The sequence below is a fragment of the Ursus arctos genome, unplaced genomic scaffold (assembly GCF_023065955.2).
Source record: "Ursus arctos isolate Adak ecotype North America unplaced genomic scaffold, UrsArc2.0 scaffold_31, whole genome shotgun sequence".
In the NCBI taxonomy this organism is placed as follows: domain Eukaryota; kingdom Metazoa; phylum Chordata; class Mammalia; order Carnivora; family Ursidae; genus Ursus; species Ursus arctos.
The window spans coordinates 30296796-30309518 of record NW_026622997.1 but is presented as its reverse complement, the minus strand read 5'-3'; the positions used below and the strand labels follow the sequence as shown (position 1 = coordinate 30309518).

The following is a 12723-nucleotide window of genomic DNA, read 5'->3' as shown; positions in this document are numbered from 1 at the left end:
TTACTCTGTGACCCCATCAGGGCTCATTCGGCCTCCCAGTTCATCTGTAGGACACTGCAACTGAGGGCAGCTTTGGAGGGCCCCTGTGAAGCACAGTATGCCCGCTTCTCTCCTGTGCCTGGGCTGAGAAGTTCAAGGACATCCATAGGAAAGTTACCCCACCTGCTCCTCCCCACCCAGATGTGCCCTGCTCAGACCTGGCTGCCATTTCGACCATTCAGACACTCTGGGAGCTGAAATGTGGGGGGCTGCCCCATGGAGAGGGAGCAGAGGCAAGGGAGCGGCTTCTCCCATTGCTACATAAAGCCTCAAGAAGTTTCTGGGGGAGGAGGGTTAGATCAGTGGTTCTCAAGCACAGGCAATTTTGTCCTTCAGGGGACATTCCGCCAGGTCTGGAAATATTTTCGATAGTTATGACTAGGGAAGTAGGGCGTGCTATTGACACCCAGTGGGTAGAGGCCAGAGAAGTTGCCAAGCATCCTACAAAGCACAGGAAAGCCTCCCGCAGCCAAGAGTTATCCTGCTCACAGTGTGAACAGTGCCGAGGTTGCAAAACCCTGGTTTATGTGAGTCTGATCACTGGGCCCACAGGAAACTTAAAGAATTTGTTTTACCCAGGGCCATGCGATGTCGACTGACATTCAGGCTAGCCCTTGGCTTCTGACAGGCCTATTTGAACACCAGAGGAGGGGCACCTGGGTGGCTCGGTCGGTTAAGCCTCCGACTTTTTTTTTTTTTTAAAGATTTTATTTATTTATTTGACAGAGAGACAGCCAGCGAGAGAGGGAACACGAGCAGGGGGAGTGGGAGAGGAAGAAGCAAGCTCCCAGCGGAAGAGCCTGATGTGGGGCTCGATCCCAGAACTCCAGGATCACGCCCTGAGTCGAAGGCAGATGCTTAAGGACTGAGCCACTCAGGCGCCCCAGGCCTCCGACTCTTGATCTCAGCACAGGTCTGGATCTCACAGTTGTGAGTTCAAGCCCCCATTGGGCTCCATGATGGGTGCAGAGAGTACTTAAAAACAAAACAAACAAAAAAAAAAACACCAGAGGAGAGTCTAAACCATGCTTATCATAATTGACCAGCACTCATTGACCATCAACTATGCCCAGGTTGTTTCCATAAATTACCCTCATGCTTCCAGCAACCGTGAAGATGTAAGCAGCACCATCGTCATTATCCCTGTTTCACAGATGAATAAACTGAGACTCAGAGAAGTTAGGGGGTTACCCAATAGCCCACAGCTAGTAAGTGGCCCCAATGCCCACTCACTTTCATTCCCCACATGCTTCTCTTTTTGTTACAGTTCTATTGCTAGAAATATCTGTGCATGGTCTCATCTTTTGAAAGCTCATAATTGGGTGTGACAAATGAGGGAGCACTCTATTAACTAGATCATTCCATTCACCCGACCACCTCCTTTTCCAGCTGTTCCGGGTGAACGGGAATTTCTGCGCTTGAAGTATATAAAGATGTATCAGTGGGCTGCAGTTCCCCTGAAAAGCAAAGGCAAGTAGCCCCAAAGCAGATGAAAATGGGCTCAAGTTCATTAAGGGGTCAAGGAAGTACAAATTAAAGGGACAGGGAGATACCTCTGGGGGTCCCACCTGTTAAAGTCACCAAGGACCTGTGCCTCCTCTCACTGCTGGGTGCCAGGGAAAGGGCATCCTCACTGGTTGTTGGCCGGGAGGGGAGGTGTTCCACCTTTTGCAAAAGCAATCAGCAACATCTTCTAAAATTAAACCCAGGGCCACCTTACCCCAGCAATCACACTTCTGGGGACACACAGATATGCAGCAGGGGTTTTATCACACCCTTGCTCATGGTAGCAAAAAACCGGGGATGCCTGTCACAAGGGGGTAGTTTAATAAATTAACAAAGGCGAATTTTATTGTATGTAAATACATAAATAATAACACCGTTATACAACCGTAACAGCTCCTATGATACAGAAAAAATATGTCTAGCAAGATGCCGTGTATACGCATTTGTGTATACGTGGATGCAAAGAGAAATATTTGCATGTGCTTTTAAGAACATGGAGAAAAATACAAGAGTTCATTCTGCGTTGTTGATATGGGTTTCCTGGGAGTGGATGGTACCGGGGTGGGGACCAAGGAAGACTCAAGAAGAAAGGAAAAGAAAAAATTTTTAAAAACACCACCACGCAAACGCAGTATCATACGTGATAGGAACGAATGTAGGCACTTGGGCGACACTTACACGTGTGTAGGTGTCTGATTAAATTAAATTTTACCAACTGTAGTTCTCCAACGGGCCCGAGCAGGGGAGGAGGCGGCGGGTTTCCCTGGGCCGCCGGGCTCGCGGCTCGGGCTCCCCTGGGGCCGGCGGGCAGAGGCTGCGCGCTCCCGGGGCGGCGAGCGGCGGGCAGGCCGGCGGGTCCCGGCGCCTGCGGGCGCGTTGCAGCTGCACCTCGTCGGGGGCGCGGAATCCCTCCCCTCGAGGGCGGCAGACGCCGGCCGCCCGGAGACCGCGCGGGGATTTTCCAGTGGGGGCGGAGGCTCCTGAAAGGCTCATTGTCGGCCGGGGGAGGCCGGCCGCGGCGCGGGGACGGCGGCGACAGAGAGGCTTGGGAGGTGGGGGTGGGGGCGGGGGACCCCGGTGGGGTCCCCCGGCCCGCCGCTTCGCCCGGTGCTCCTGCAGCTCGGCCGGAGGCCCGAAGCCCCTGTTCAGCGCAGAGGCGAGTATAACCTGCATGCGGAGGGGGCTGGGGACTCGCGCCCAGCGGGCCGCTGGGTTTGTGCGCAGGCGGGCCTCATTTTACAGCCCGAGAGTGGCTTGGGCAGGCCTCTGCGGGTTGTCCGTGTTTGTGCCTCCCTCTCCCCGCGGCCTAGCTCGGTCGAGCGACATTTGCATGGTGAATGACTAGAGCCTTTGGCAGGAGATGTCTGGGGATGTCCCCTCTGGTGTCCCCATCCTCTCTCCAGAACCCTGGGCAGCATCCCTGTACCATCAGAATCCCACTTGACTGGCTTCGCTCTCATTGTTTCTCTCAACCTGTGTCCTGCGCCCCCCACCTCCCCTCCAGCCAGACAGGACTGCCCTTGAGGACAGGGACTGTATCACTTCCCAGAACAAAACCGCAGGCAGCGCAACACCCAGTAGGTATCTTTTACCAAAATTTTACTCTGGCAGGGCAGAGAAAGAGGACACTTTTGAGTCAAGCGGTTCTCTCCATGTCCCTTGAATAAAAATCTAATTAGATCTTAGATATTCTCTTGTTTGTACCAAGAGAAGAACTTAGAAACAGCCTGAGCCTTGGGGCACTCAGGAGGCCTGGTGGCAGGAGGGCAGAGGTGGGACAAAACTTGTAGCTTAAAAAACAAAAAACAAAACAACAGCACAACGTTTAGGGTTGAGTGGAGGTGGCCAAGGAGCTTCTCTTGTTCTCTTGCCCTGGGCTGTTTGCCAGGAAAGAGGGAGGAAAAAAAAAAAAAGAAAAGAAAAAAAAGAAAGCCCAAGTAGGGGTTTAGTGGCTCCAGCGGAAAGATTTTCTACCTGGAACTGGGGTGTAAACCAAATCTAACTTCTTCTATGGCCAGAAGAGTTGTGAGAGAGAAATGTGGGTGTAGGTGTGTGTGTTGTATGTGTAAAAACCCTAGGCTTGGGGTCAAAGGTCTGATTTCAGGATTTGAGTGGTAGTCTCTGACACTTGATCAGCCCCTTGACCCTGGGAAAGATCCTTGACTTCTCAGAACCTCCATTTCCTTACCTGTGGCCTGGGAATAATAATCACTGCATTCACCTGAAGGTCTAGTAATGGCTGTGTGAGGCCGTGTCTCAGTTTCCTGCTCACCAGGTTCTCCGGAAGGGGCGTGCAAGTATTCATTGCAGCATTATTGCCAAAAGGTGGAAACCAGCCACGTGTCCATGGATAGATGAATGGAAAGACAAAACGTGCCGTATCCGTACAATGGACTCTGAGTTGGCCATTCTGAAGGACTGAAGTTCTGATCCATGCTACAACATGGATGAATCTCGAAAACATTATGCTCCGTGAAAGGAGCCAGTCACAAAGCGACCAATATTATGGGATTCCACTTATGTGTGCTGCCTACAAAAGGCTAATTCATAGACTCGCAAAGTAGAATAGAGGTGACCAGAGCCTGACGGGAGGGGAAATGAAGGGTTTACTGCTAACGGATACAGATTTTCTGTTTGGGATGATGAAAATATTTTGCAAATAGATAGTGGTGATGCTTGCACAACCCTGTGACTGGAACTAATGCCACTGAATTATACACTTAAAAATGGTTAAGATGGCAAATTTTATATTATACATATTTTCCTACAATAAAACATTTTTAAAAAGGCCATGGGACCTGATTGTGAAAAGAAAGCCCTTTTTAAAAAGATTTTATTTATTTAATAGAGAGAGAGAGGGAACACAAGCAGGGGGAGTAGCAGGCAGAGGGAAAAGCAGGCTCCCCGCTGAGCAAGGAGCCCGATGCGGGACTCGATCCCGGGACCCTGGGATCATGATCTGAGCCAAAGGCAGATGCTTAACTGACGGAACCACCCAGGTGCCCCAGAAAGCCCTGGTTTTAGTAGTAGCACTTTGTGATAGTTCCCAACTGAAAACAGCCCAGAAGTCCATCCATAGTGGAGTGGACAGAGCGCTGTCTGTTGCCACAATGAGATGCTGTACAGTTGTGAGAGTAGATGACAACCACACACAGCGATGGGGGCGAATCTCACAGCTGCGATGGTGAGTGAAACAGGCCAGACGCACACGAGAACGTCCTGTAGATTCCATTTCTATGAAGTTCAGAAACAGGCAAGACAATGTATAGTGCAGGGGGTCAGCAGAGGGTTACCCCTTCGGGGAAGAATTATTAGAAGGGGGCAAGAGGGGGCTTTTGGGGGCTGGCAGTTTGCTGCTTCCTGATCTCGGTGATGCTGTTACCTGGATGTGTTCACTTGGGGAAAATTCTCCAAGCTGTCTTATACTTATCATGTGTGTTCTCTTCTGTATTTACGTTTACTTCAACAAAACTTCTTTTTTAAGTTCTGGTTCACGTCTTGAGTGGAGGGAATGGTGAGCTAGAGAGCAGGACTACAGAAGCTTGATTTATACACTTCATCTGTGCCAAGCCAGAGGGACTATGAAACTAGATTTATAATTCTCTACGCTGAGTGCGATTTATACCGCGCCCCCCCGCCTCGTCCCCTGGCCTCCATGAGCTGTTCCCAGTTAGTTTTTGAACTCTGAACAGCCGACTTTCCGTAGCTAGCACTGCCAGGGACCTGGAGGGGAATGGGGTGCACCCCAGCACCAAGAAGAGGCCCCGATCTGCGAGCTCACAGCCTCTGGAGCAAAAGCCACCACTACGCTGGGCTCGTGGGCGCACGGTAGGCCTTCAGCAAATATGTGTGTGTGGACCATGGCCTCAACATTCTTCAAGTGCACCCCTGGTGTCCCACTGCCCTCGTCTAGGGAAGGAGCTGTTTGCAAGGACATAGGGCTTGGGGGCCTAGGGAAGGGGTCACCCCTTCCCCAGCATCAGGAGTCCACCTCAGGCTGCCCTACTGGGCACCGTGGGGAGAGCTGATCTGAAACATTTGACTTGGCTCAGGCTGACCCAAGGTGACTCCTGACACCAAACAACCCCGCAGTTGGGGTTAGGGGGAGGGGGGACTTATATTTTTGCTTGGTGACAAACTGCTAAATAATAGATCTGGCTGGGGTTTTGGTTTCTCCCCCACTGGCTTGACCAATGTGTTGGCCTTATTGACTCAATCAGCCAGTTATTTTGGCCCTGTGGGGACCCAGAACTTGGTTTCTCCCCCCCGGAGGCCTCCCCCTCTCTCCTGGGTGTTTGGGCCTCCCCCAGGTGTCCTGTTTGTTTGCCTGCCTGTCTGAGGCCCTGAGGGCTGAAGAAGGCAGTGTGGGCCTTTGCCAGACTCTGGGCTTTACAGGGCTTTACAGGACCTGGGACACAAGGCCCTGGGGACCAGACTCCTGCTTGCATCCCTGCAGCATCTCTAGCCGCTTTCTGTTTGTCCTGGTCATGCTGTCCTCCCTCTTCCTCCAGGCCCCTCCGCCTTCCTCCCTGCAGCAAATAGCCGGCCACTCTTGGGTTTAATGACAGCAGTAGCAGAGACATAACTCCTTCCGTGGGAATAGTGTTTTATGGTCTCTGAAGCCCATTCATGTCATCATGTCACCTGACCCTCCCCCCACCCTCTGTTCAGGGCTGAGGCTCTCAGAGGTTTTGGGACTTACCCAGTGTCAGGGACTCAATAAAGGTCAGAGCCTATCTTTTGATTTCTGGTCCTGTCTTGCATTCTCTGACCCAAGATGCCCTCTTGCCTTTGGAGACTGGGGCAGAGGCTGCTAGTTGGCGCCCCAAACCCATTCCCCTTCCTTGCTCAGCGACAGAACCTCAATTTCAGCATTGTTGTGCCCAGGCAAAAGAAAAATTCCCAGCCTCACTTTGCGGCCAGTGATTTATAAGCAGAAACTTCAGGAAAACTCCTTAAAAGGGGATGGAGGCGTTGGGGGCATGGATCGTTTTTACCTTTCCTCACTGCCTGGAGTTCAACAATGAGGTGACCTTGAGGAAAAGCCATGTTCTAGGACAGTAGAGCAGAAATACAGAAGCAGCCTGCCGTCTCAGATGACCAGAGAGCCACCAGACCAGCTCAGATTTCCTTCCTCCCGTCTGACTCTTGATTTTGGCTCAGGTCACGACCCTGTCACGACCTCAGGGTCGAGAGATCAAGCCCTGCTTTGGGCTCCGTGCCAGTAGGGTGTCTGCTTAGGGTTCTCTCTCTCCTTCTCCTTCTGCCCCTCCCCTCGTGTGTGCACATGCTCTCTCTTTCTCTCTCTCTCTCAAATAAATCTTTAAAAAATAAATAAATAGACATTCTAATGTTACCTCCCACACAGCTCATGGGCCATACGCACCCACATTGGAAATCACTGCTGTAGCATAAAGGGCACAGTCTCTGCAGCCAGAAGGACCTGAGTTCAAATCCTGTCTCTGCTTCTTGTTAGCTTCAACCTTCGTCAAACTCCTTAGTCTTGTTAAGCCTCGCTTTCCTCATCTGCAAAATGGGGATAGGAACAGAACCCATTTGATTGAGTTTTGTAAATTTCCTAGCATGGTTCTGGGCACCTCGTAAGAAGCAATCCATATTAGATAACCTCTTCCTTCCGTAACTTTCCCGCTTACAGAGCAGGGGATGGTGGGGGGGAGAGTTGAAGTCTTTTTTTGTTTTGTTTTGTTTTTTTAATTCCGGGATAGTTAACAGAGTGTTATGTTAGTTTCGGGTGTACAATATAGTGATCCACAATTCCATACATCACTCAGTGATGAATGACAAGCACACTCTTAATCCCCATCACCTATTTCACCCATCCCCCCACCTGCCTCCCCTCTGGTCACCATCAGTTTCTTCTCTATAGTTTTTTCTCTAAGAGTCTGTTTCTTGGTTCGCCTCTTTTTTTCCCAATTTGTTCCTTTGTTTTGTTTCTTAAATGAGTGAAGTCATTTGGTATTTGTCTTCCTCTGACTGGCTTATTTCACTCACATAATACTCTCTAGCTCCATCCATGTCATTGCAAATGGCGAGATTTCATTCTTTTTTGTGGCTGAATAATATTCCATTATGTATATATACGCGCGCCACATCTTCTTTCTCCGTCCATCTACTGATGGACCCTGGGCTGCATCCATATCTTGGTTATTGTAAATAATGCTGCAGTAAACATAGGGATGCATATGTCCTTTCAAATCCGTGTTTTCATTTTCTTTGGGTAAATACCCAGTAGTGCAATTAATGGGCCATAGGGTAACTCTATTTTTAATTTTTTGAGGAACCTCCATACTGGTTTCCACAGTGGCTGCACCAGTTTGCATTCCGAGTCTTGAAAGTGTTGAAAACAATGGTAGGTCCCCAAAGAACTTTTTAATGACACCCATCATTTTAGTATCCCGGTGTTTTTCATTTCTCCAGCAACAGAAGCCATGTTCTGAGAATTCCTAGTGGAGCTAAAGCATGGGACCAAGAGTCCTGCCAATATTTTCCCGGCTTTGCACTACCTGCTGTAAGCCTCTGATCCCATTATTCCCTTCTCTTGGCCTGTTTCCTCAGCTGGAACATGGGAGGGTTCAGCTGGAAGCTGTCCCCTCTCCTTCAGTTTAGGGCATCGCCATTGTCAGCCCCAACCCGTGTGACCTCTCTCTGCCCGGTTTTTCCCCACTGCCACCCCGTCCCCTATGCCCTCTGGACTTGATTTCTGAGGTCCTGTCCCTTGTGGCTTGTCTTCCCTTTCCCTGACCTGTTCACCCATCAGTTCCTGCCTTCTGGTGACTCTGCCCTTTCCAAAGTGCCCTCTATCCCAGCATCGTATGAGATGCCACCACCTCTCTGGGAAGGGGTCAGCTGGAAGCTCTGATCCCCACAACAGACTAGACTAGGCTTCAGATCTTTTCCCCAAAACAGGTTCAGAGCACTTTCAGTGTGCCAAGCCTTGTCCTTCACGTGGCTTAACTCACATAACATCAGGAAGTAGACACTAGCATTGTTATCGTTGTCTCATTATTCCTGCTTTTATTTATTTTTTTTCTTTTTATTTATTTTATTTTTTTTTTTAAGATTTTATTTATTTATTTGACAGAGATAGAGACAGCCAGTGAGAGAGGGAACACAAGCAGGAGGAGTGGGAGAGGAAGAAGCAGTCTCATAGCAGAGGAGCCTGATGTGGGGCTCGATCCCATAATGCCGGGATCACGCCCTGAACCAAAGGCAGACACTCAACTGCTGTGCCACCCAGGTGCCCCTATTCCTGCTTTTAAAATAAGGAGAATGAGGCCCAGAGACGTTAAGTCACTTGCCCAAGGTCACAGAGCCGGTAAGGGGCAGGGATGCATGTTTGCCCAGAGAGTCTGGCTCTTAACCACTGTACTAGATGATATCTGATTTCTTAACTTGGTTTCTTGGTTATGCAACCTCGGGCAAGTTATTGAACCTTGTCATTTTTTAAATGCTGAACCATTTGAGAATATGTTGCCGACATCGCGATGTTTCCCTCTCAACGTTTCCACCCGTGTCTACTGAGAACGTGTAGAGACGTAGAACCCCAGCACCGCCATCAACTCAGGACAGCGTCAACTCTATTTGACATTGACACGATACTAGCAACTAATACAATGCTTATTTTCACTTGTCCCTGTCCCAATAATGTCCTTTGTAACTGTTTTTCCCCCAAGATTGAGTCCAATCAAGGACCACAGACTGCATTAGTTACAATGTTTTAAAACCATTTTTTTATTGAGATGTAATTCACAGACCATAAAATTCACCCTTCTAAGTGTCCACTTCAGTGGTTTTTTTTACTACGTGCACAAAGTTGTGCAACTATCGCCACTAATTCCAGAACTTTCCATCACCCCAAAAGGAGCCCTGTACCTATTAGCAGTCCCTCTTCATTACCGCATCTCCCCAGCCCATTGTAACCACTAACCTATCTTCTGTCTCCATGGACTTGCCTATTGTGGACATTTCACAGAAACTGACCCTACTGTAGGCAGCCTTCTGTGGCCGGCTTCTTTCACCGAGCATCATGTTTCAAGGGTCGTCCACGTGCCGGTTCTTCATTCCTTTGTATGGCTTAATATCTCACGACGTGGATAGGCTACATCCTGTTTATCTGTTCATCTGCCGATGGACACTGGTGTTGTTTCCATTTTCGGTTATTATGGATAATGCCGCTACGACATCAACATTTTGGGTGCAGGCTGTGATTTTGCAGGATGTCCCTCCATTTGGATTGTCTGATTGTTTTCCCAGTGATAAGTTTCAGGTTCTCTGCATCAACTTTCATAGCTTAACAAAGGGCTTTCACCTTCGGCTAAGCCCAGCCATGAACCAACATCTCTGCCCAGCTCTGTTGCTGGCAGGTGGCACAGCCCGGTGGAGGCAGAGCTCCTTGCGGCCCCAACAAAGCGATGCTGTGCTCCTTCCCCCTGCCCGCAGTCCCTGCCACTGCCCTCCCTGCCCCGTGGACACAGAACCTCAGAGCTATTTCAGGCCCTTCGTGGTGGACCAGGCCTGGGAAAATCTGAGGTCCTGGCTGCTGGACACAACTGCCTTCCTTAGAGGCCTGAAGGTCATCCCTGGGCTTGGCTCCTTTGGTCTGGTGGCCCAGCCCCTTGCTTCTGGTTCCCACCGACCCCCAGCAGGACCCCCCGCCCCGGGGAACCAGAGTGAGGGAGCAGAAGACGCATCACAGGGATGGGCTTCCTGTTGACAAATGCTGGCTTGTGGCATTGGGTGTGGTTAAGGCTCAAAAGAGCATCTATCTAAAAATGGGGCCTTTCTGCTCAATGAATCTGGAACACGTGTGTCCTTGAGTCATTGCTGCTTCCTTCGTGCCCGCCGGCAAAAGCAACCTTTCTTCCCCGGCTGGTTTCCTCTGCACAACCCCTAGGAGTCCCACAGATATGAAAACCTGGAGTCCCTTCCCTGCTGGACCTCTTCCCCAGATCAACAGCTCAGCTTTCCTGGCAAAATCCGCAGGGCGGCTGGGGCTGTGGCCCCATCGCTGTTTGTTTATTCGTTAAAGCCACGCGAGGCAGGGCTTTTGAGTCACTCGCTGACGCGCTGTGTGGCTTTGAACAAGCCACTTAACCACTCTGTGCTCCTGTTTTCCCCAGCTGGAAATCTGAGAATGGATGACGCCATTCTTTGCAACATTTATCCCCAGACTGAGGTTTGCCTGTGGGTGAGACGGCGGAGCAAGTGACCGGGATGGGGTAGACCTCCTCCTTGGAAGTGCAGCCCCTTGACAATAGGTCAGATCCCCATTTGGCCATCGTGCGGCTAGAAGGGGTGTGGAAAGAGCGTGAGCGGGACGGCCAGACATCGCCAAGGTCAAAACTTGTCCCCCTGCATCCTACTAGCTTGTGGCCTCAGGCAAGTTAGTCTCTCCAGCCCTCTGTCACGGGGATAATAGTAGATCTTTCAGGAGGCAGTGGAGAGATTAAAGGAGGTAACATCTGTGGAATGCGAAGGACAGTTTCTGGAATATAGTAGATGCCCAATAAACCCCTGATTCAGAGAAAGTACAGTCAAACAGCTACGTGGGAAAGTTCCTTAGAATACACCCAAATCCGTACTCCTGTCTCTTGGCCACTTTCTCATGCTGCCACTTAAGACAAGTGATTCGGTGCTGTCCGGTGAGTGTCCCGGGAGGGTCTACCATGTACCGTGCTTTCCGGGAAATGAAAGCCCTTATCTCTCACCCCCCTTTGAGCCCAGCTCAGTTTTTGCCTCCTTGGAAAACAAAACCAATCTGAAATGGGTTTCACGAGGTCCCAGGTTATGTCGAGGAAAACCGTCAGGAGGGGCAAATGCCGCAGGGTGAGGCGGCGAACCCCACCTGTGGGGCCCCGTCTCCCTGGGAGGCTTGTGGGTTCCGGCCTCCCTGGTGGCGCGGCTCTGGGTGGGCCACCCAGGGGCTGAGATTTCAGGACTGCCCAGCCACAAATCCTCCCTGTCTTGTGGGCTCATTCTTGATAGTCCTCGAAGCCCATTGACTTAAAGCTTTGATCCCTGCTGGAGAGAGAGCCCCTGGGAAAAGGTATCAGGTAATCCTCCTCGAACATGTGACCGTCCGTGTCTGTAACCGTAGCGACATTGCTGCTTGTCCCCTGTGTCACTGCTCTCCCCCTTCATTTTGTAATAGGACCCCCGAGCTCTGGCTGCCCAACCAGAGCAGGGTTTCTTGACCTCGGCGCTATTACCTGGATTAGGCTGCAGAATTCTTTCCGCCTGGGGGCTGTCCTGTGCTTGGTAAGACATTTGGCAGCAGTCCCTGGCCTGTCCCCACCATGACCCACCAGATGTGACCAAAAACGTCTCCAGACCTTGCCAGGTGTCACCTGGGGGTGAGGGCACAATCTGGTCAGGTTGACAAGAGCTGAGTGAGAGACCGTATCTCCCAGCCTCCCTTGCAGCTAGGTGAGGCCACAGAAGGAAGGCCAGCCCGTGGCACGTGAGCTGCGTACTCAGAAGTGTCAAGGTGAGCAGTTTCCCTTTAAGGGAGGAGTGGGCCCTCTGCTTCCCGTCTCCCCTTCCCACTGCCAGGACCGTGAGCAGAGTGTCAGGAGCTGGGAGCTGGGGGGGGGGGGGCAGAGTAACTACCGAGGAGCCTGGGCGCCAACCATGTGGGCCTGTCATGTGCACCCCGTCGCTCATGCTTCAGCTGCTCCGTGAGAGACAGATTGTCACCTACGTACTGGACCCACTGCTGTCTCAGCTTCTGTCACAGCAGCCAAACGATATCCTAACTCCCACAACGAGTTTACCACCTCCTTTCCTTTTTTTTTTTTTAAAGATTTTATTTATTTATTCGACAGAGATAGAGACAGCCAGCGAGAGAGGGAACACAAGCAGGGGGAGTGGGAGAGGAAGAAGCAGGCTCCCAGCGGAGGAGCCTGATGCAGGGCTCGATCCCAGAACGCCGGGATCACGCCCTGAGCCAAAGGCAGATGCTCAGTGACTGAGCCACCCAGGCGCCCCCACCACCTCCTTTCCTGATAGCAGAGTATGAAACAAGAGGCGAGAAGAAGCGAATGTGTAAGTAAAGGAGTGAATGACTCCACCCGCTTCTGAGGAGCGAGCCCCTTTCATTTCTCGGCACTGTGCTAGGGGTTCTCGTGAACGCTGCTTTTATGTATTTAATTATTTGAG

General features: G+C 50.9%; 1 protein-coding gene across 1 annotated transcript in view; it reads left to right on the top strand.

Annotated features, from left to right (window-relative positions):
• TCP11 (t-complex 11) overlaps positions 1-12723 on the top strand; it is a 136696-nt gene that overhangs the window by 71692 nt on the left and 52281 nt on the right. The window lies entirely within an intron of this gene.